The sequence below is a fragment of the Notolepis coatsorum genome (genome assembly GCF_963971535.1).
Source record: "Notolepis coatsorum genome assembly, chromosome: 4".
Classification (NCBI taxonomy): domain Eukaryota; kingdom Metazoa; phylum Chordata; class Actinopteri; order Aulopiformes; family Paralepididae; genus Notolepis; species Notolepis coatsorum.
In genome coordinates, this window is record NC_140168.1 from 45511188 (window position 1) to 45525959 (window position 14772).

General features: G+C 44.9%; 1 protein-coding gene across 2 annotated transcripts in view; it reads left to right on the top strand.

The window, feature by feature from the left end:
- Window positions 1–14772, top strand: part of cratb (carnitine O-acetyltransferase b) — a 53434-nt gene that overhangs the window by 30527 nt on the left and 8135 nt on the right. The window lies entirely within an intron of this gene.

Genomic DNA, 14772 nt, shown 5'->3' on the forward strand with positions numbered 1-14772 from the left:
CTGTTTATTGCACAATGTTGTTTTTTATTGGATTCTATTACATGTTGTACCACTGTATTGCACATCGTTGCGGGCAAGACCACCCGCATTTCATTGTATACTTGTATGCCGTGACAAATAAAACTCTTGACTTGACTCTTGACACAGACTGATGTCATGACTCCTCCCCCTCTGGCCTACTACAGGTCAGCACACAGACTGATGTCATGACTCCTCCCCCTCTGGCCTACTACAGGTCAGCACACAGACTGATGTCATGACTCCTCCCCCTCTGGCCTACTACAGGTCAGCACACAGACTGATGTCATGACTCCTCCCCCTCTGGCCTACTACAGGTCAGCACACAGACTTATGTCATGACTCCTCCCCCTCTGGCCTACTACAGGTCAGCACACAGACTGATGTGATGACTCCTCCCCCTCTGGCCTACTACAGGTCAGCACACAGACTGATCTCATGACTCCTCCTCCTCTGGCCTACTACAGGTCAGCACACAGACTCATCTCATGACTCCTCCCCCTCTGGCCTACTACAGGTCAGCACACAGACTGATCTCATGACTCCTCCCCCTCTGCAGCTGGCCTACTACAGGTCAGCACACAGACTGATCTCATGACTCCTCCCCCTCTGCAGCTGGCCTACTACAGGTCAGCACACAGACTGATGTCATGACTCCTCCCCCTCTGCAGCTGGCCTACTACAGGTCAGCACACAGACTGATGTCATGACTCCTCCCCCTCTGCAGCTGGCCTACTACAGGTCAGCACACAGACTGATGTCATGACTCCTCCCCCTCTGCAGCTGGCCTACTACAGGTCAGCACACAGACTGATGTCATGACTCCTCCCCCTCTGCAGCTGGCCTACTACAGGTCAGCACACAGACTGATGTCATGACTCCTCCCCCTCTGCAGCTGGCCTACTACAGGTCAGCACACAGACTAATGTCATGACTCCTCCCCCTCTGCAGCTGGCCTACTACAGGTCAGCACACAGACTGATGTCATGACTCCTCCCCCTCTGCAGCTGGCCTACTACAGGTCAGCACACAGATTTGATTTGATTTGATTCGAACAACCATAAACACAAACTTGAAATAACAAAAAATAACAAACTAAATAAATAAAATTATTAAATAAAATACAAATCAAATCAAATCAAATATATCTTCCTAGACTTGGAAGCAATTGTCAACATAGCTCAAGACAAATGATTTTGTTCGACTGATGTTATGACTCCTCCCCCTCTGCAGCTGGCCTACTACAGGTCAGCACACTGACTGATCTCATGACTCCTCCCCCTCCCCCTGCTCCCAGCCTGGCCCCTGCACTGGAACACTAGAACAGCTGGGCTGGTCCTATAACATCTGCAATGTTAGAATTTTGAGGAAAGAATACATGCAGAGAAAACAGTCGGATGCTGTTTAGCCCTCGACTGCCGTGGTTTCGGTCAAACAACCACCTCTCCTCGCCCCGCCCCGCCCTCTCCTCCTGCCTGCCCGCTCCCCGCCCTCCTCTCGCTCAGAGGAGCAGTAACAAATCAACTGAGCCAGTGTTTCTTGATTTCCCACTCTGTCGTTTCTGTCCCTTGGAACAAAAGGTTTGCAAATTTTTCATGGCTAAAACAATACAAAGTGACTGGGATGCAGGGATGTGTAAATGTAGCTATTAGTAGCCTAAACAGTTGTTTGCTCCACACCTCCCTAATCCTCCACGGAGAAGACACCTTCGCTGACGTGCCAATTCCAGGAATATGATTTATATAGTTTTATCTGTTCAAAGGTTGTCATCAATTGTCATGGTATGACGAATACAAATGGAGTTACTGGTAATTTGCAGGCGTTGTGGAGTTATTGAGGGAAGAAAACTAAATCTTTTATTTTTTTGATCAATTTTTTTTTATTATTACTTACATGAAACAAGACAACACATTAATCACAAATAACTATGTACAGATACCGAGATGTCCCACCATGTTACCTGTTACCTGTTTATTGCACAATGTTGTTTTTTATTGGATTCTATTACATGTTGTACCACTGTATTGCACATCGTTGCGGGCAAGACCACCCGCATTTCATTGTATACTTGTATGCCGTGACAAATAAAACTCTTGACTTGACTCTTGACACAGACTGATGTCATGACTCCTCCCCCTCTGGCCTACTACAGGTCAGCACACAGACTGATGTCATGACTCCTCCCCCTCTGGCCTACTACAGGTCAGCACACAGACTGATGTCATGACTCCTCCCCCTCTGGCCTACTACAGGTCAGCACACAGACTGATGTCATGACTCCTCCCCCTCTGGCCTACTACAGGTCAGCACACAGACTTATGTCATGACTCCTCCCCCTCTGGCCTACTACAGGTCAGCACACAGACTGATGTGATGACTCCTCCCCCTCTGGCCTACTACAGGTCAGCACACAGACTGATCTCATGACTCCTCCTCCTCTGGCCTACTACAGGTCAGCACACAGACTCATCTCATGACTCCTCCCCCTCTGGCCTACTACAGGTCAGCACACAGACTGATCTCATGACTCCTCCCCCTCTGCAGCTGGCCTACTACAGGTCAGCACACAGACTGATCTCATGACTCCTCCCCCTCTGCAGCTGGCCTACTACAGGTCAGCACACAGACTGATGTCATGACTCCTCCCCCTCTGCAGCTGGCCTACTACAGGTCAGCACACAGACTGATGTCATGACTCCTCCCCCTCTGCAGCTGGCCTACTACAGGTCAGCACACAGACTGATGTCATGACTCCTCCCCCTCTGCAGCTGGCCTACTACAGGTCAGCACACAGACTGATGTCATGACTCCTCCCCCTCTGCAGCTGGCCTACTACAGGTCAGCACACAGACTGATGTCATGACTCCTCCCCCTCTGCAGCTGGCCTACTACAGGTCAGCACACAGACTAATGTCATGACTCCTCCCCCTCTGCAGCTGGCCTACTACAGGTCAGCACACAGACTGATGTCATGACTCCTCCCCCTCTGCAGCTGGCCTACTACAGGTCAGCACACAGATTTGATTTGATTTGATTCGAACAACCATAAACACAAACTTGAAATAACAAAAAATAACAAACTAAATAAATAAAATTATTAAATAAAATACAAATCAAATCAAATCAAATATATCTTCCTAGACTTGGAAGCAATTGTCAACATAGCTCAAGACAAATGATTTTGTTCGACTGATGTTATGACTCCTCCCCCTCTGCAGCTGGCCTACTACAGGTCAGCACACTGACTGATCTCATGACTCCTCCCCCTCCCCCTGCTCCCAGCCTGGCCCCTGCACTGGAACACTAGAACAGCTGGGCTGGTCCTATAACATCTGCAATGTTAGAATTTTGAGGAAAGAATACATGCAGAGAAAACAGTCGGATGCTGTTTAGCCCTCGACTGCCGTGGTTTCGGTCAAACAACCACCTCTCCTCGCCCCGCCCCGCCCTCTCCTCCTGCCTGCCCGCTCCCCGCCCTCCTCTCGCTCAGAGGAGCAGTAACAAATCAACTGAGCCAGTGTTTCTTGATTTCCCACTCTGTCGTTTCTGTCCCTTGGAACAAAAGGTTTGCAAATTTTTCATGGCTAAAACAATACAAAGTGACTGGGATGCAGGGATGTGTAAATGTAGGCTATTAGTAGCCTAAACAGTTGTTTGCTCCACACCTCCCTAATCCTCCACGGAGAAGACACCTTCGCTGACATGCCAATTCCAGGAATATGATTTATATAGTTTTATCTGTTCAAAGGTTGTCATCAATTGTCATGGTATGACGAATACAAATGGAGTTACTGGTAATTTGCAGGCGTTGTGGAGTTATTGAGGGAAGAAAACTAAATCTTTTATTTTTTTGATCAATTTTTTTTATTATTACTTACATGAAACAAGACAACACATTAACACTTTGGTTGCCTTGGGTTAAATTAATGATATACCATAGGTTGCCGGCTCTATTTGTCTATGGAGAAGTACCCCTTCTTTGCATGGCTATAACTTTTTAAATTCTATTGCTACATTGCCATTATTAGGGCCCATTCAAAGTCCCATATGTATTGTTCATTGTGTAGCAACGTTAAACTTTTTAATTCACATATTCATAGTAAAGTATGGTCTAATGTATAAGTATGTTTTCATCTCTTTCTGCAGCTTTCTCCAGAACGTGATCTATAGCCCCAAATGCATTATATTGATGATGCAATACAGTTTTATGGCAATCAGCGCGATATAAAAAATTCCAACTAGACGTACTTCTAGAAGTTACTACACGTCATCTGATGTTGACCGGATGGGCTAGGGGGCGTTTATAATTCCGTGGGCAGCGTTATACCAATCATCTAATGTGGGTCAAATGTTGATAATAGCAGTTAGTATCGAAGACGGTAACGTTACACGCTGAAACTCACCCCAGTCTCCGCGCGCCGTTGGGCGATCATCGTCGAGTTGAAATCTTATCATTATGGGATGTAAATTTACCCGGTCCATCTCCAGCTTGTATAATGGTATATACGTCCAAATCATGTTGTTTATCGAGTTATTGGCAATCGATCACTGTGTAGTGTGACGAGCCAGAGTCGCGGGACCTATAGCGAGCGCCGGAAGTACTACGTCGTCTAGGACAACCTCTATTCAACATCCTGTTTGGCGATTGCGCCGATCGGCCACCAGATGGCGCTCCTGAACCGCCAGAGAGCTCAGTGGGTCCTGCTGGTGGATCTCAGGCCAGCGGAGGGGACATAATGAATCCGATCGCAGATTTTTGAAATATTGATATAAGGACGCTGTACAGCGTCCCCCGGCAACTTGAGCATGGCCAGCAATGACGTGAAAAGACGTTTCATGGCAGTCAAAGTGTTAATCACAATCACAATACACAGAACTTCACAGGAAAATAACAAAAACAATAATAATACAGAATATAACAATTTATAAATTATAAAGACAAAAAGAAAGAAAAAGAGTTCAACCTTTTTAAATTCAAAATTCCAGGGGTACTATCTAATAGATGACCAAATAGCGAAGAACTAGCTAAATAGCTGCCCCCCAATAAAATCCCTAGTTAAATTCAAGACATCACAAAAGACAAGACAGACAAGACATTTCCTCCTCCCCCTCCCACGAGACCGCCGGACTCCCCCGAACAAGCACCCCAACCCCGCTCAGCCGCACACGGCGGTCCTGACCTTCTCAGCTGCTGCGAACCATAGGTCAATCCCAGCCTGCCCCACCCCAATCACCCGCGCCGTGGATATCTCAAGATAAATCACATCCAACAGTGTTAGGGACCAGTTAATCACTGTGAGCTTCTCAGGCTCCTTCCATCTCATTGCTATTAGCTTCTTCGCTGCTGTGACGCCCGCTAGGACAACCCTTTTCAGTTGTACGGACACGGGTAGTGTTGTTATATCGTTCAGGAGTAGCGTAACAGCTGTGAATGGGATAGTTAAGCCACACAGATCTGAAAGTTTGTCCGCTATTGACCTCCAGAAGCGGGCCACTGGTGGGCAATCCCAATCAGGGTGTCCGCGGATCCTTAAAAAGTCTTAAAAGGTCTTAAATTTGTTTATCAATAATTAAGGCCTTAGTTTGTCTTAAAATGTCTTAAATCCATTTTCAGAGGTCTTAAAAATGCCATAGAAAGGAAAGATAAAATGCCATGTCATCTTATGTTTTATTATGAAATCTGGGGGAAAACGGTTAACGGGAGATAAAGTTTGACTTTTCATTGACCGTGTTGTAGAATCACGCAGACTGGAATGGGGCGGAACCAACAAGGAGTTGTGTTGGGCCGGGGAACCATTTCAGCAACGGCTCTAGCTAACGTTAGCAATGCGAAGCGATAACGCTAACGTTACATTTAGTTTAGTTTAGTTTAGTTTAGCATTTGCACTCGTTAATATGGGAAAGTGCCAATTTAACGAGAACTGGCTCGACAATCCACTGTTTGCGCGATGGTTGGTCCCAGTCAAAGACCATTACGAGCCCCGCTGCAACAAAAAAAAGAGCAGTCGCGTCGCACATGCTGAGCGCTAAGCATGTTACCTCTGCAAAAACCGCCTGCAAACTACTATTTCGCATTTATTTTCGGCCCCGCCTGCCTCCACACCAGCTGCGCCATCAGGTAGGACTATAACATTTGCACCAACAGAAGTCCGGATAACATTCGGCTCCACGCCAAAGCTTGAAGCTGAGGTCTTAACTTGAAAATAATCTATTCACGGATGTAAACAAGGACACGTTTGTGTTTATGTTCGATGAGAGCTTCACCCACTATGTATTTTTTCCTCCCACCCACCCCCTCCTAATGACCTACAGTATCCTCCCATGTATGTTAGGATCTATGGGTAACAGTACTGTATATTTGCATATCGTATATGTCACAAATGTAACAGTACAGCACTATATACCTGTATGTCCCTATGCCATAAATGTCATGTATGTTGAGTGTCATAAATGTCACTATGAATTGAAAATGGGGGACCCTGATGTAAACAAGACAAACGTCTTTCTCTGGTCTGCATCCCCTTAACAATTGTGTGTATTGAGCCGTACTGTATTGTACCCATTCTGCAATCTGTTAAATAAAGTTTTCAATCAATCAGAGAGAGAGAGAGAATGTATACCATATTCCATTGTCTCTTTGTGCTTATGAGTTTTAGTGGTTTTACTTGACAAAGTAAACAAATGAGAGGTAGTTGATGGGTTAGGGCACAAAGTATTCATTCATTCAACCAAACCACAAAAACAAAACAACTGGATGAATGAATGAAAACTTTATTTAACAGATTGCAGAATGGGTACAATACAGTACGGCTCAATACACACAATTGTTAAGGGGATGCAGACCAGAGAAAGACGTGTCTTGTTTACATCAGGGTCTCCCATTTTCAATTCATAGTGACATGACATTTATGACATACTCAACATACATGACATCATGACATTTATGGCATAGGGACATACATGACATACAGGTATATAGTACTGTAGTGTTACAATTGTGACATATACGATATGCAAATATACAGTACTGTTACCCAGAGATCCTAACATAAAATATATACATATGATGGGGAGGAGACTGTACATTAGGAGGGGGGGGTTTGGACATTTACGGTGCCCAGTTTCTAATTGCAGCCTCCCGTAGGTGCTCTTTAAGAGCGGTTTTGAATGTGGGCAGGGGTAAAGTGGGTTTTAGGAGTGAGGTTAAGCAGTAGTCTGACCAGTTTGTTTTGTGATGTTTGTAATCTTGTTTTTAGGGCCTTTGAGGTGCTTTGGTACCATGAGGTGCACGCATAGTCGTAGTACCCTTGAATGAGTGCTCCTGTTAGAGTCTTCAGGGTATTCTTGTTTACCAGAGAGGAGATCCGGCACAAGAATCTTGTTTGTTGGTTGACTTTTTTGATACCCTGGGGAGGGTGGTAATAGTTATGTGTTCTGACAGTGGCTGTCGCACTTGCTGCTTGGCCCCTGGTATATTTTGTATAGCTATATTTGCTATTTATGTTTGGTCACCCCTTTGTTGAAATTCATCCAACCCAGTTACTCCTTTAAGTTCAAGATTTTTAAGTTTCCAAGTTATGTTTTAATAAACATCTTTGGACCAATGTGTCCCTAAACTTAAACTAATTGGTGTTGTTGCATGATTTGTCATTTTGTTATTGTGAAATTGGTATTAAATTTAATTCTGAGTGGCATTAAAAAGTCTTAAAAAGCATTAAATCTGACTGGGCTAAACCTGCAGATACCCTGCCAATACATATGCATATAAGTGCCAGTGGCCTTTTGAGAGCACAAAGTGCACCGAGAGTCGGTTATCAGTCCCATAGCAAATAGCTTCCTAGGTGTAAGATAGGTCCTATGAATATAATTAAAATTAATTTGCTGGTGATTGGGGTTGCGGGAAGACAATGCCACATTTGCCCAAACATCATCCCAGTCAAACTCGGGGTCCAACTCCGGGATATCCACATGCCAGATTGTATCCAATGATACATTTTTATACGTGGACTGAATTAAGAGCGTATAAAAGTCTGAGACAAACCCTCTGGAGGTCGTCCTGTCCACTATGAGCATGAGGAAGGGGTGTGGTTGCAAAGCTTGAGCCCACGGCACGCCATGCGCCCTCAGCGCTGACCTTAGTTGAAGGTAAAGAAAGAAGGACTCGCCGGGAAGATCATAAAATTCTCTTAAGTCCTGAAACGCACGGAGGCCGTTCTTATCATAAATATCCTCCAGAGTATGAACCCCCCTCCTTTGCCATTGAGGAATATTAACCGGCTTGTGCCCAACAAGTAATTGCTGGTTATTAAAAAAGAGTCCAGGTGCCATGGGCATTTAACCCCACACGACTTCTGTACATTACGCCACGTCTGGATCACGTGAGTTATGATCGGTCCATACCTCAGTCGGCATTTCGAAATAGGGACAGTGGAGTACACCAAAAAAAAAAAAAAAAAGTAAAGAAAAAGTAATAAATTTTTTTTTTCTTTTTTTTTTCGGTTTCTCACTTGATTCGATACTCGGTAGTACCGACGTGTTTCGGTTCGGTACCTCAAAAGTACCGAATTCGGTACCCATCCCTAGTAGGCAGGCTGATTTGTTCCAGTTAATCTTAAAGCCTGACAATTTACCAAAGTCGTCGATTATTCCCAATAATTTTCTGGCCGACCGGGAAGGGTCATCCATAAAAATCAGTAGGTCATCCGCATAGAGAGCAATTTTGTGTGGTGTATTATTGATCATTATGGGGACGATGTCCTCCGATTGCCTAATAAATTGGGCCAATGGTTCGAGGGAAAGCGCAAATAGTCCTGGGCTCAGAGGACAACCCTGTCTAGAAGATCTGGAGACTGGGAAAAGTGTGGAACAGTTTTTGCCTGTCAGTATCATTGCCGACGGCGAGGCATACAGGACTTTAATCATATGAATAAAATTCTTTCCAAGACCCATGACCTCAAGTACCTTCCACAGGTATGACCATTCTAGTCTGTCAAACGCCTTCATGGCATCCAAAGACAGAACTGTGGACGGAGCTGTATTGTCTTTACTGTTATCGACTACATGCAACAGCCTCCTAAGATTATCTGCAGCCAGGCGCCCCGGGATAAAACCAGTTTGATCGCAGTGTACCAATACCGTCATAAATCTCTGCAGGCGGCAGGCCAGCACCTTGGCAAACACTTTTAAATCGGCCCAGAGAAGACTCAAGGGCCTATAGCTACCACAATCATTGGGATCTTTGTCCTTCTTGAGAAGTAAAGAAATCAACGCCATGTTGACATCTCTTGAGAACTCCCCTTGTTCGATAGCGTAATTGATCATATCGAGCATCAATGGACCCAGTTGGTCCCAGAAAGCTAAATACACCTCGGGTGGAATACCATCCCAGCCTGGTGCCTTACCCCTCTGCATTTCAGCAATCGTCTCCCTTAGAGTGATCGGTTTCCCCAGTTCCTTAGCCTCTTCCTCAGAAATGTGGGGTATCTCAAGCCCGCCAATGAACGATTCAAATTTAGAGTCGTCGAGATTAACCTCTGAGCTATATAACTGAGTAAAACTCTTTAAAAGTGTCGTTGATCTTTTTCGAATCAGTAGTGACTGTACCCTGTCGCGTCTTGATCGAGGGGATATCCGAGAAATGATCATTCAAGCGTATTTTCATTGCCAATAGATGGCTAGGCCTGGAGCCGTGAAAGTAGTAATTTTGCCTTGTCCTATGTATCAAGAACTCAGACTGTTTAAGTATGGAGTTTATTTCTTTCTTGACTATCTTACGTTGTGTGTTTAGTCGTTCACTATAGTTAGTTTGCAAAGATGCGTATAGGTCCGCATATAATGTTTCCAGTCCTTCTAGTTTTTTTGACCGGGATTTACGCAAATTGGAGGCGAAAAGTGTGACATGACTCCTGATAAATCCTTTCAATGCGTTCCATAGGACCCTGGGGTCATCGACCGTGCCAACATTGATCTGCAAGAATTCAGCTAGTTTACTCCTGAACTCGGAACAGAAATCATCGTTCTTTAATAAGGTTGAGTTAAAACACCACCTGGGAGCTCTCGTGGAGAGCCTGCCAAAGGTTGCCACAAGGAAAATCCCCTTATGGTCCGAGAGAGCCAGGGGAACCAATGAGACGTCGAAACTATCAAACATATTAGGGGACGCGAATGCATAGTCTATTCAAGAGAAGGTTTTGTGTCTGGCTGACAGGTGTGAGTAATCCTTGAGTGTGGGATTGGATAAGCGCCATAGGTCTGCGAGCCCCGTGTCCTGGGCCCACATCCTGAGGGCCTTAGAGGACAGTTTTTGGTCGCTTGTTTCAGAGGACCCGGACCTATCCATCTCCGCATCCCAGCACGCATTAAAATCGCCACCCACAATGAGAGCGTATCCAGTAAATTCCAACATATTCTTCGTGATTGTATTATAGAACGCTGAATCAAATGTGTTAGGGGCATACAATGCTATTATTGCCATCTTCCTATGAGAGAACTCAACTTTTGCTATAGTAATCCTTCCCTCCGTGTCCGACCACACATCCAGGACTTTGATATCAAGGTTACATCTTGTAACTATGACGACTCCTTTCGTCTTATCGGCTGAGGATGAGGAGATAACGTGATATTGTCGATTTGCTAGCCTTGACACATCACCCACCAATAAATGCGTCTCACTAAGGAGAGCAATGTCAATATTTCTTCTCTTCAATAACCAAAGGACACTGGCACGCTTGTGTGGGGCGTTAAGACCCCCTGCGTTCCAAATTAAAATATTCAATTTAGCCATGGTCGAGTTTGTCTAAATGCGTAGAGAACATACCAGTGCAGCCAGGCTGAGTACAGAGGCGCTGATCCAGGCGGGCCCAGACGGTCAATCCCAGGAGTTCAGAGGTGGAACAATTACACACATATAAGACATATAAGTACATAAAACACAGAAAAATACCACCCCAGTTACAACCCCCCCTCCTTCTACTCTAAACCCTAACCCACCCGTCCTATTATTAACCCTCCTATACCCACTCTCCAATCCCCTCCCTATGCCCTATCCACTAAGGATGGTCATCTTCCTATCATTTCCCACTGGAGTCATGGATCCAATAAGACGCTCTCCACTCCGACCCCCCTCTAGATAAACCCCTGATTAAACCCCCACTAGTCCAATAAACACAAATAAAAATTAAATTCAATAAAGATATCGGTCAAAAAACACCGTGAGCCTTGGCCCTATAATGGAAAAAATAGCCATTATTATATAATAACTCAACATCAACCCTGTAACCATCTACTTCCGAGTCTGCGTATTAATGTCGCAATGTTATAGCATAAATGGATAAAGGAAAATTCAAAACAAAATTAAATTAAAGCATACCAGCAGATAGTCTAAGGCAGGATCGGATCACAGTTAAATTGCGCAAACAGATGTAATTTAAACAGCGACAATAAGAAGAAAGGGAAAAAAGGGTTATGGTCAAAGTGCACGCATGTAACAGCCCCTCTGATCAGGCACAACGGCTGGAATGACATAACCTATGTAAGAATAGAATTAAACACCTTCATTAACCCGGGGATAGTAATAAGCTATACCTGACACAACCTGTTATCATATTGTTACTCCTTCCAAGCACTGCAGACACAAGTGGTTTCCTTTCGACGGGTTTATTAAAGGCTTGGTCCTCCAATCCACCGTGAAAACTTAAACAGAAACATACGTTGCGTCAGGTCAACACAAACAATAATATACACGGTATGAAAACAACACATCAGAAAAGCAAAATACAAACGAACATTAAATACCTCGTTGGCTGCATGCTACATAAAAAGGGGTCTTATTCTTCTGTTCTTGGTAACAGTCTTGATAGTGGTACACTACACATAGTGGTACACTCTTAGAGTTTAGAGAGCCTGTACAACTCGTCTCGGACCATTCCTGCCGCTTGCTCGCAGGTGTCTTAATCAGTCCCAGTCTCAGACCATCCCTGCCGCTTGCTCGCAGGTGTCTTAATCAGTCCCAAAGGTAAAAACGCGACAGCAGCCTAACGGGACACCATATATGACCAGATGTCAAAATGAATATATTATAAATTGTAGCAAATTAAATAATAAAGAAAATAAGAAATGAAACATAAATACATTCTCAAATATTACACTTACAAACTGAAATATCATATAAATGATGAAACCATATAATGGCCACAGTTACACATATATTGTATATATATATTCAACCGACCTTCTACTACTGGAGCCCAAAGCTCAAAACAGCCTGGATATAAAAATAAAAGCATACAAGAAGTTAGTTAAGGACCCGATCACCGTTGAATTGTGCAAACCGATGTCACTTAAACAGCAACAACAACCAAAATACGTAAACATTAACGGGTCTCGAATGTCTCGGCGCGGGCGATAGACACAGCCTGCTAGCTAGCCCGAGGCTAGCGCGTAAGCTAGTGATGAATCCGGCTAGCACGCTAGAATCTGTTTTGTACATTGTTCAGCTAGCTCGCTAGCTTTCATAGAGGCGACACACCCGTACGACCATGAGGTCAGCATTAGCAAGTAACAGAAGTAATTGGGATGCCCCGCTAGTTTGGATGGGCAGTGGACAGTTAGCATGTCTGGGCATGACAACAAGCATTTGTGAGTAGTCCGCCCCATCAATGTATTCAGGCCCACATTGCCAAGTCACTCACCCGACATAGATATCAAGCTACAGTCTCGGCTATCCCCCCGAGATATTCCTTCGCTTTAGCCAACGACCAAAATGAACGCCGATCATCGTCCTTACCCAGCACAGATAATTTCGCGGGAGCGAATAGCGTAGGCCTCAGGCCTAGTTTCCATAGCCTGGACATGACCACTTTGTATTCGCCTCTCTGTGCTTGAACCTCCGGCGTAAAGTCTTCGAAAATGGCCACTTTGTGATCGCCAAGACTTAGTTCACCCCTTCTGGCACGGGCCGACCGCATGATGAGCTCCCTCTGCTGAAGCCTGTTCAGCTTGACAATGATGGGCCTCGGTTCTTTGTTCACTCCAGGACTGGTCTTGCCCGCTCTGTAGGCCGATTCACATACGGGAGGGCTGGGGAAGACATCTTTCCCCAGTATTTCCTGCAGCAATTCCGGCATGGTCTCCGAGAGACGGCCTCCCTCGTTGCCCTCCGGTACACCAACAATCCTGATGTTGTAGCGTCTCTCCCGGGACTGCATTTCCACAATTACCGACTGTAGTTTGGCAACTTCAGCCTGCCTAGCCAGCAGGGAGGTCTCTAGACCCGCCATCCTCTCGCCTTGTAGTGAGACCTCTGTCGTTAGCATTAGCCGAGGAGACAACGTGCAGCGACTCCATCTTGTCTTTCAACGGGTCGACCGCCAACTTAATTTCCTCTGACATCTCTCGATGAAGGTTATCGAAAAATTCCGCCTGCACTTTTCTTTGTGTGTCAGCGAAGCGTGTCTCAAAGTCTGCATGGAGTTTGGTCATGACCGAGAGTACAGCTTCGCTTATCTCACTGATACCGGGCGACGGCGAGGCTAGGCCCGGTGGCAGTTTGCCGGCTGGGGTGCTCATGGATCTGGTCTCCACCACCGACATCGCAGAAAGTTGAAAAAAGTCGACGACAGTAGTTGAAACTCGACGACTCAACAAGCAGACAAATAACAAATAAAAATAAAATAAAGACTAATGGGGAGAAAAGCATATTTCGCACGATAGAAGGGAGCTCACGTGAAACACGTCTACTCCATGATCGCCTAGCTCCGCCCCTCGAAAACTAAATCTTTTGATGGTGGGAACGATGACTGTCCATTTTAACGGTCAGACACTGGGAAACTGCTCAACCACTTCCTCATTATACCAATCCTGCTCATTGCGCTATCCTCTGTCAGTCTGGGGAGGGTGTAGAACTACCACATGCCTCCTCCGATACATGTGGAGTCGCCAGCCACTTCTTTTCACCTGAAAGCTAGGAGTTTCACTGGGAAAGTAACATGCACGAAGGTTCACACGCTATCTTCCCCAGATCCCCTCCCTGTTGAACAAGCATCCCGACTGACTATTAACACTTTGATTGCCTAAGGTTAAATTCATGATATATCATCCCTTGCCAGCTCTATTTGTCTATGGAGAAGTTCCCCTTCTTTGCAGGGCTATAACTTTTTTAATTTTATTGCTAGATTGCCATTATTAGGGCCCATTCAAGGTCCTATATGTATTGTTCATTGTGTAGCAACGTTAAACTTTTTCATTCACATATTCATAGTAAAATATGGTCTAAAGTATAAGTATGTTTTCATCTCTTTCTGCAGCTTTCTCCAGAACGTGATTTATAGCCCAAAATGCATTATATTGATGATGAAATACAGTTTGGTAGGAATCTGTGCGAGATCAAAAATTTCAATTGGACGTACTTCTAGAAGTTTCTACGTATCATCTGATGATGACCGGATGGGCGGGGGATCGTTTATAATTCCGTGGGCAGCGTTATATCATTCATCTAGTGTGGGTGATATGATCATCAGAGCAGTTTATATCGAACACGTTCAAAAATAATGCTGAATCTTACCGTATCTTCCTCGCGCCGTTGGACGATGAGCGTGGAACTGAAATATTCCTATTATGGGATGTAGAAATACGCGATCTATTTCCAGGTTGTATAATAGTATATACGTCCAAATCATGTTGTTTATCGAGTTATTGGCAACGGATCGCTATGTATTGTGTCGAGATCGAGTCCCGGGACCTATAGAGAGTGCCCGG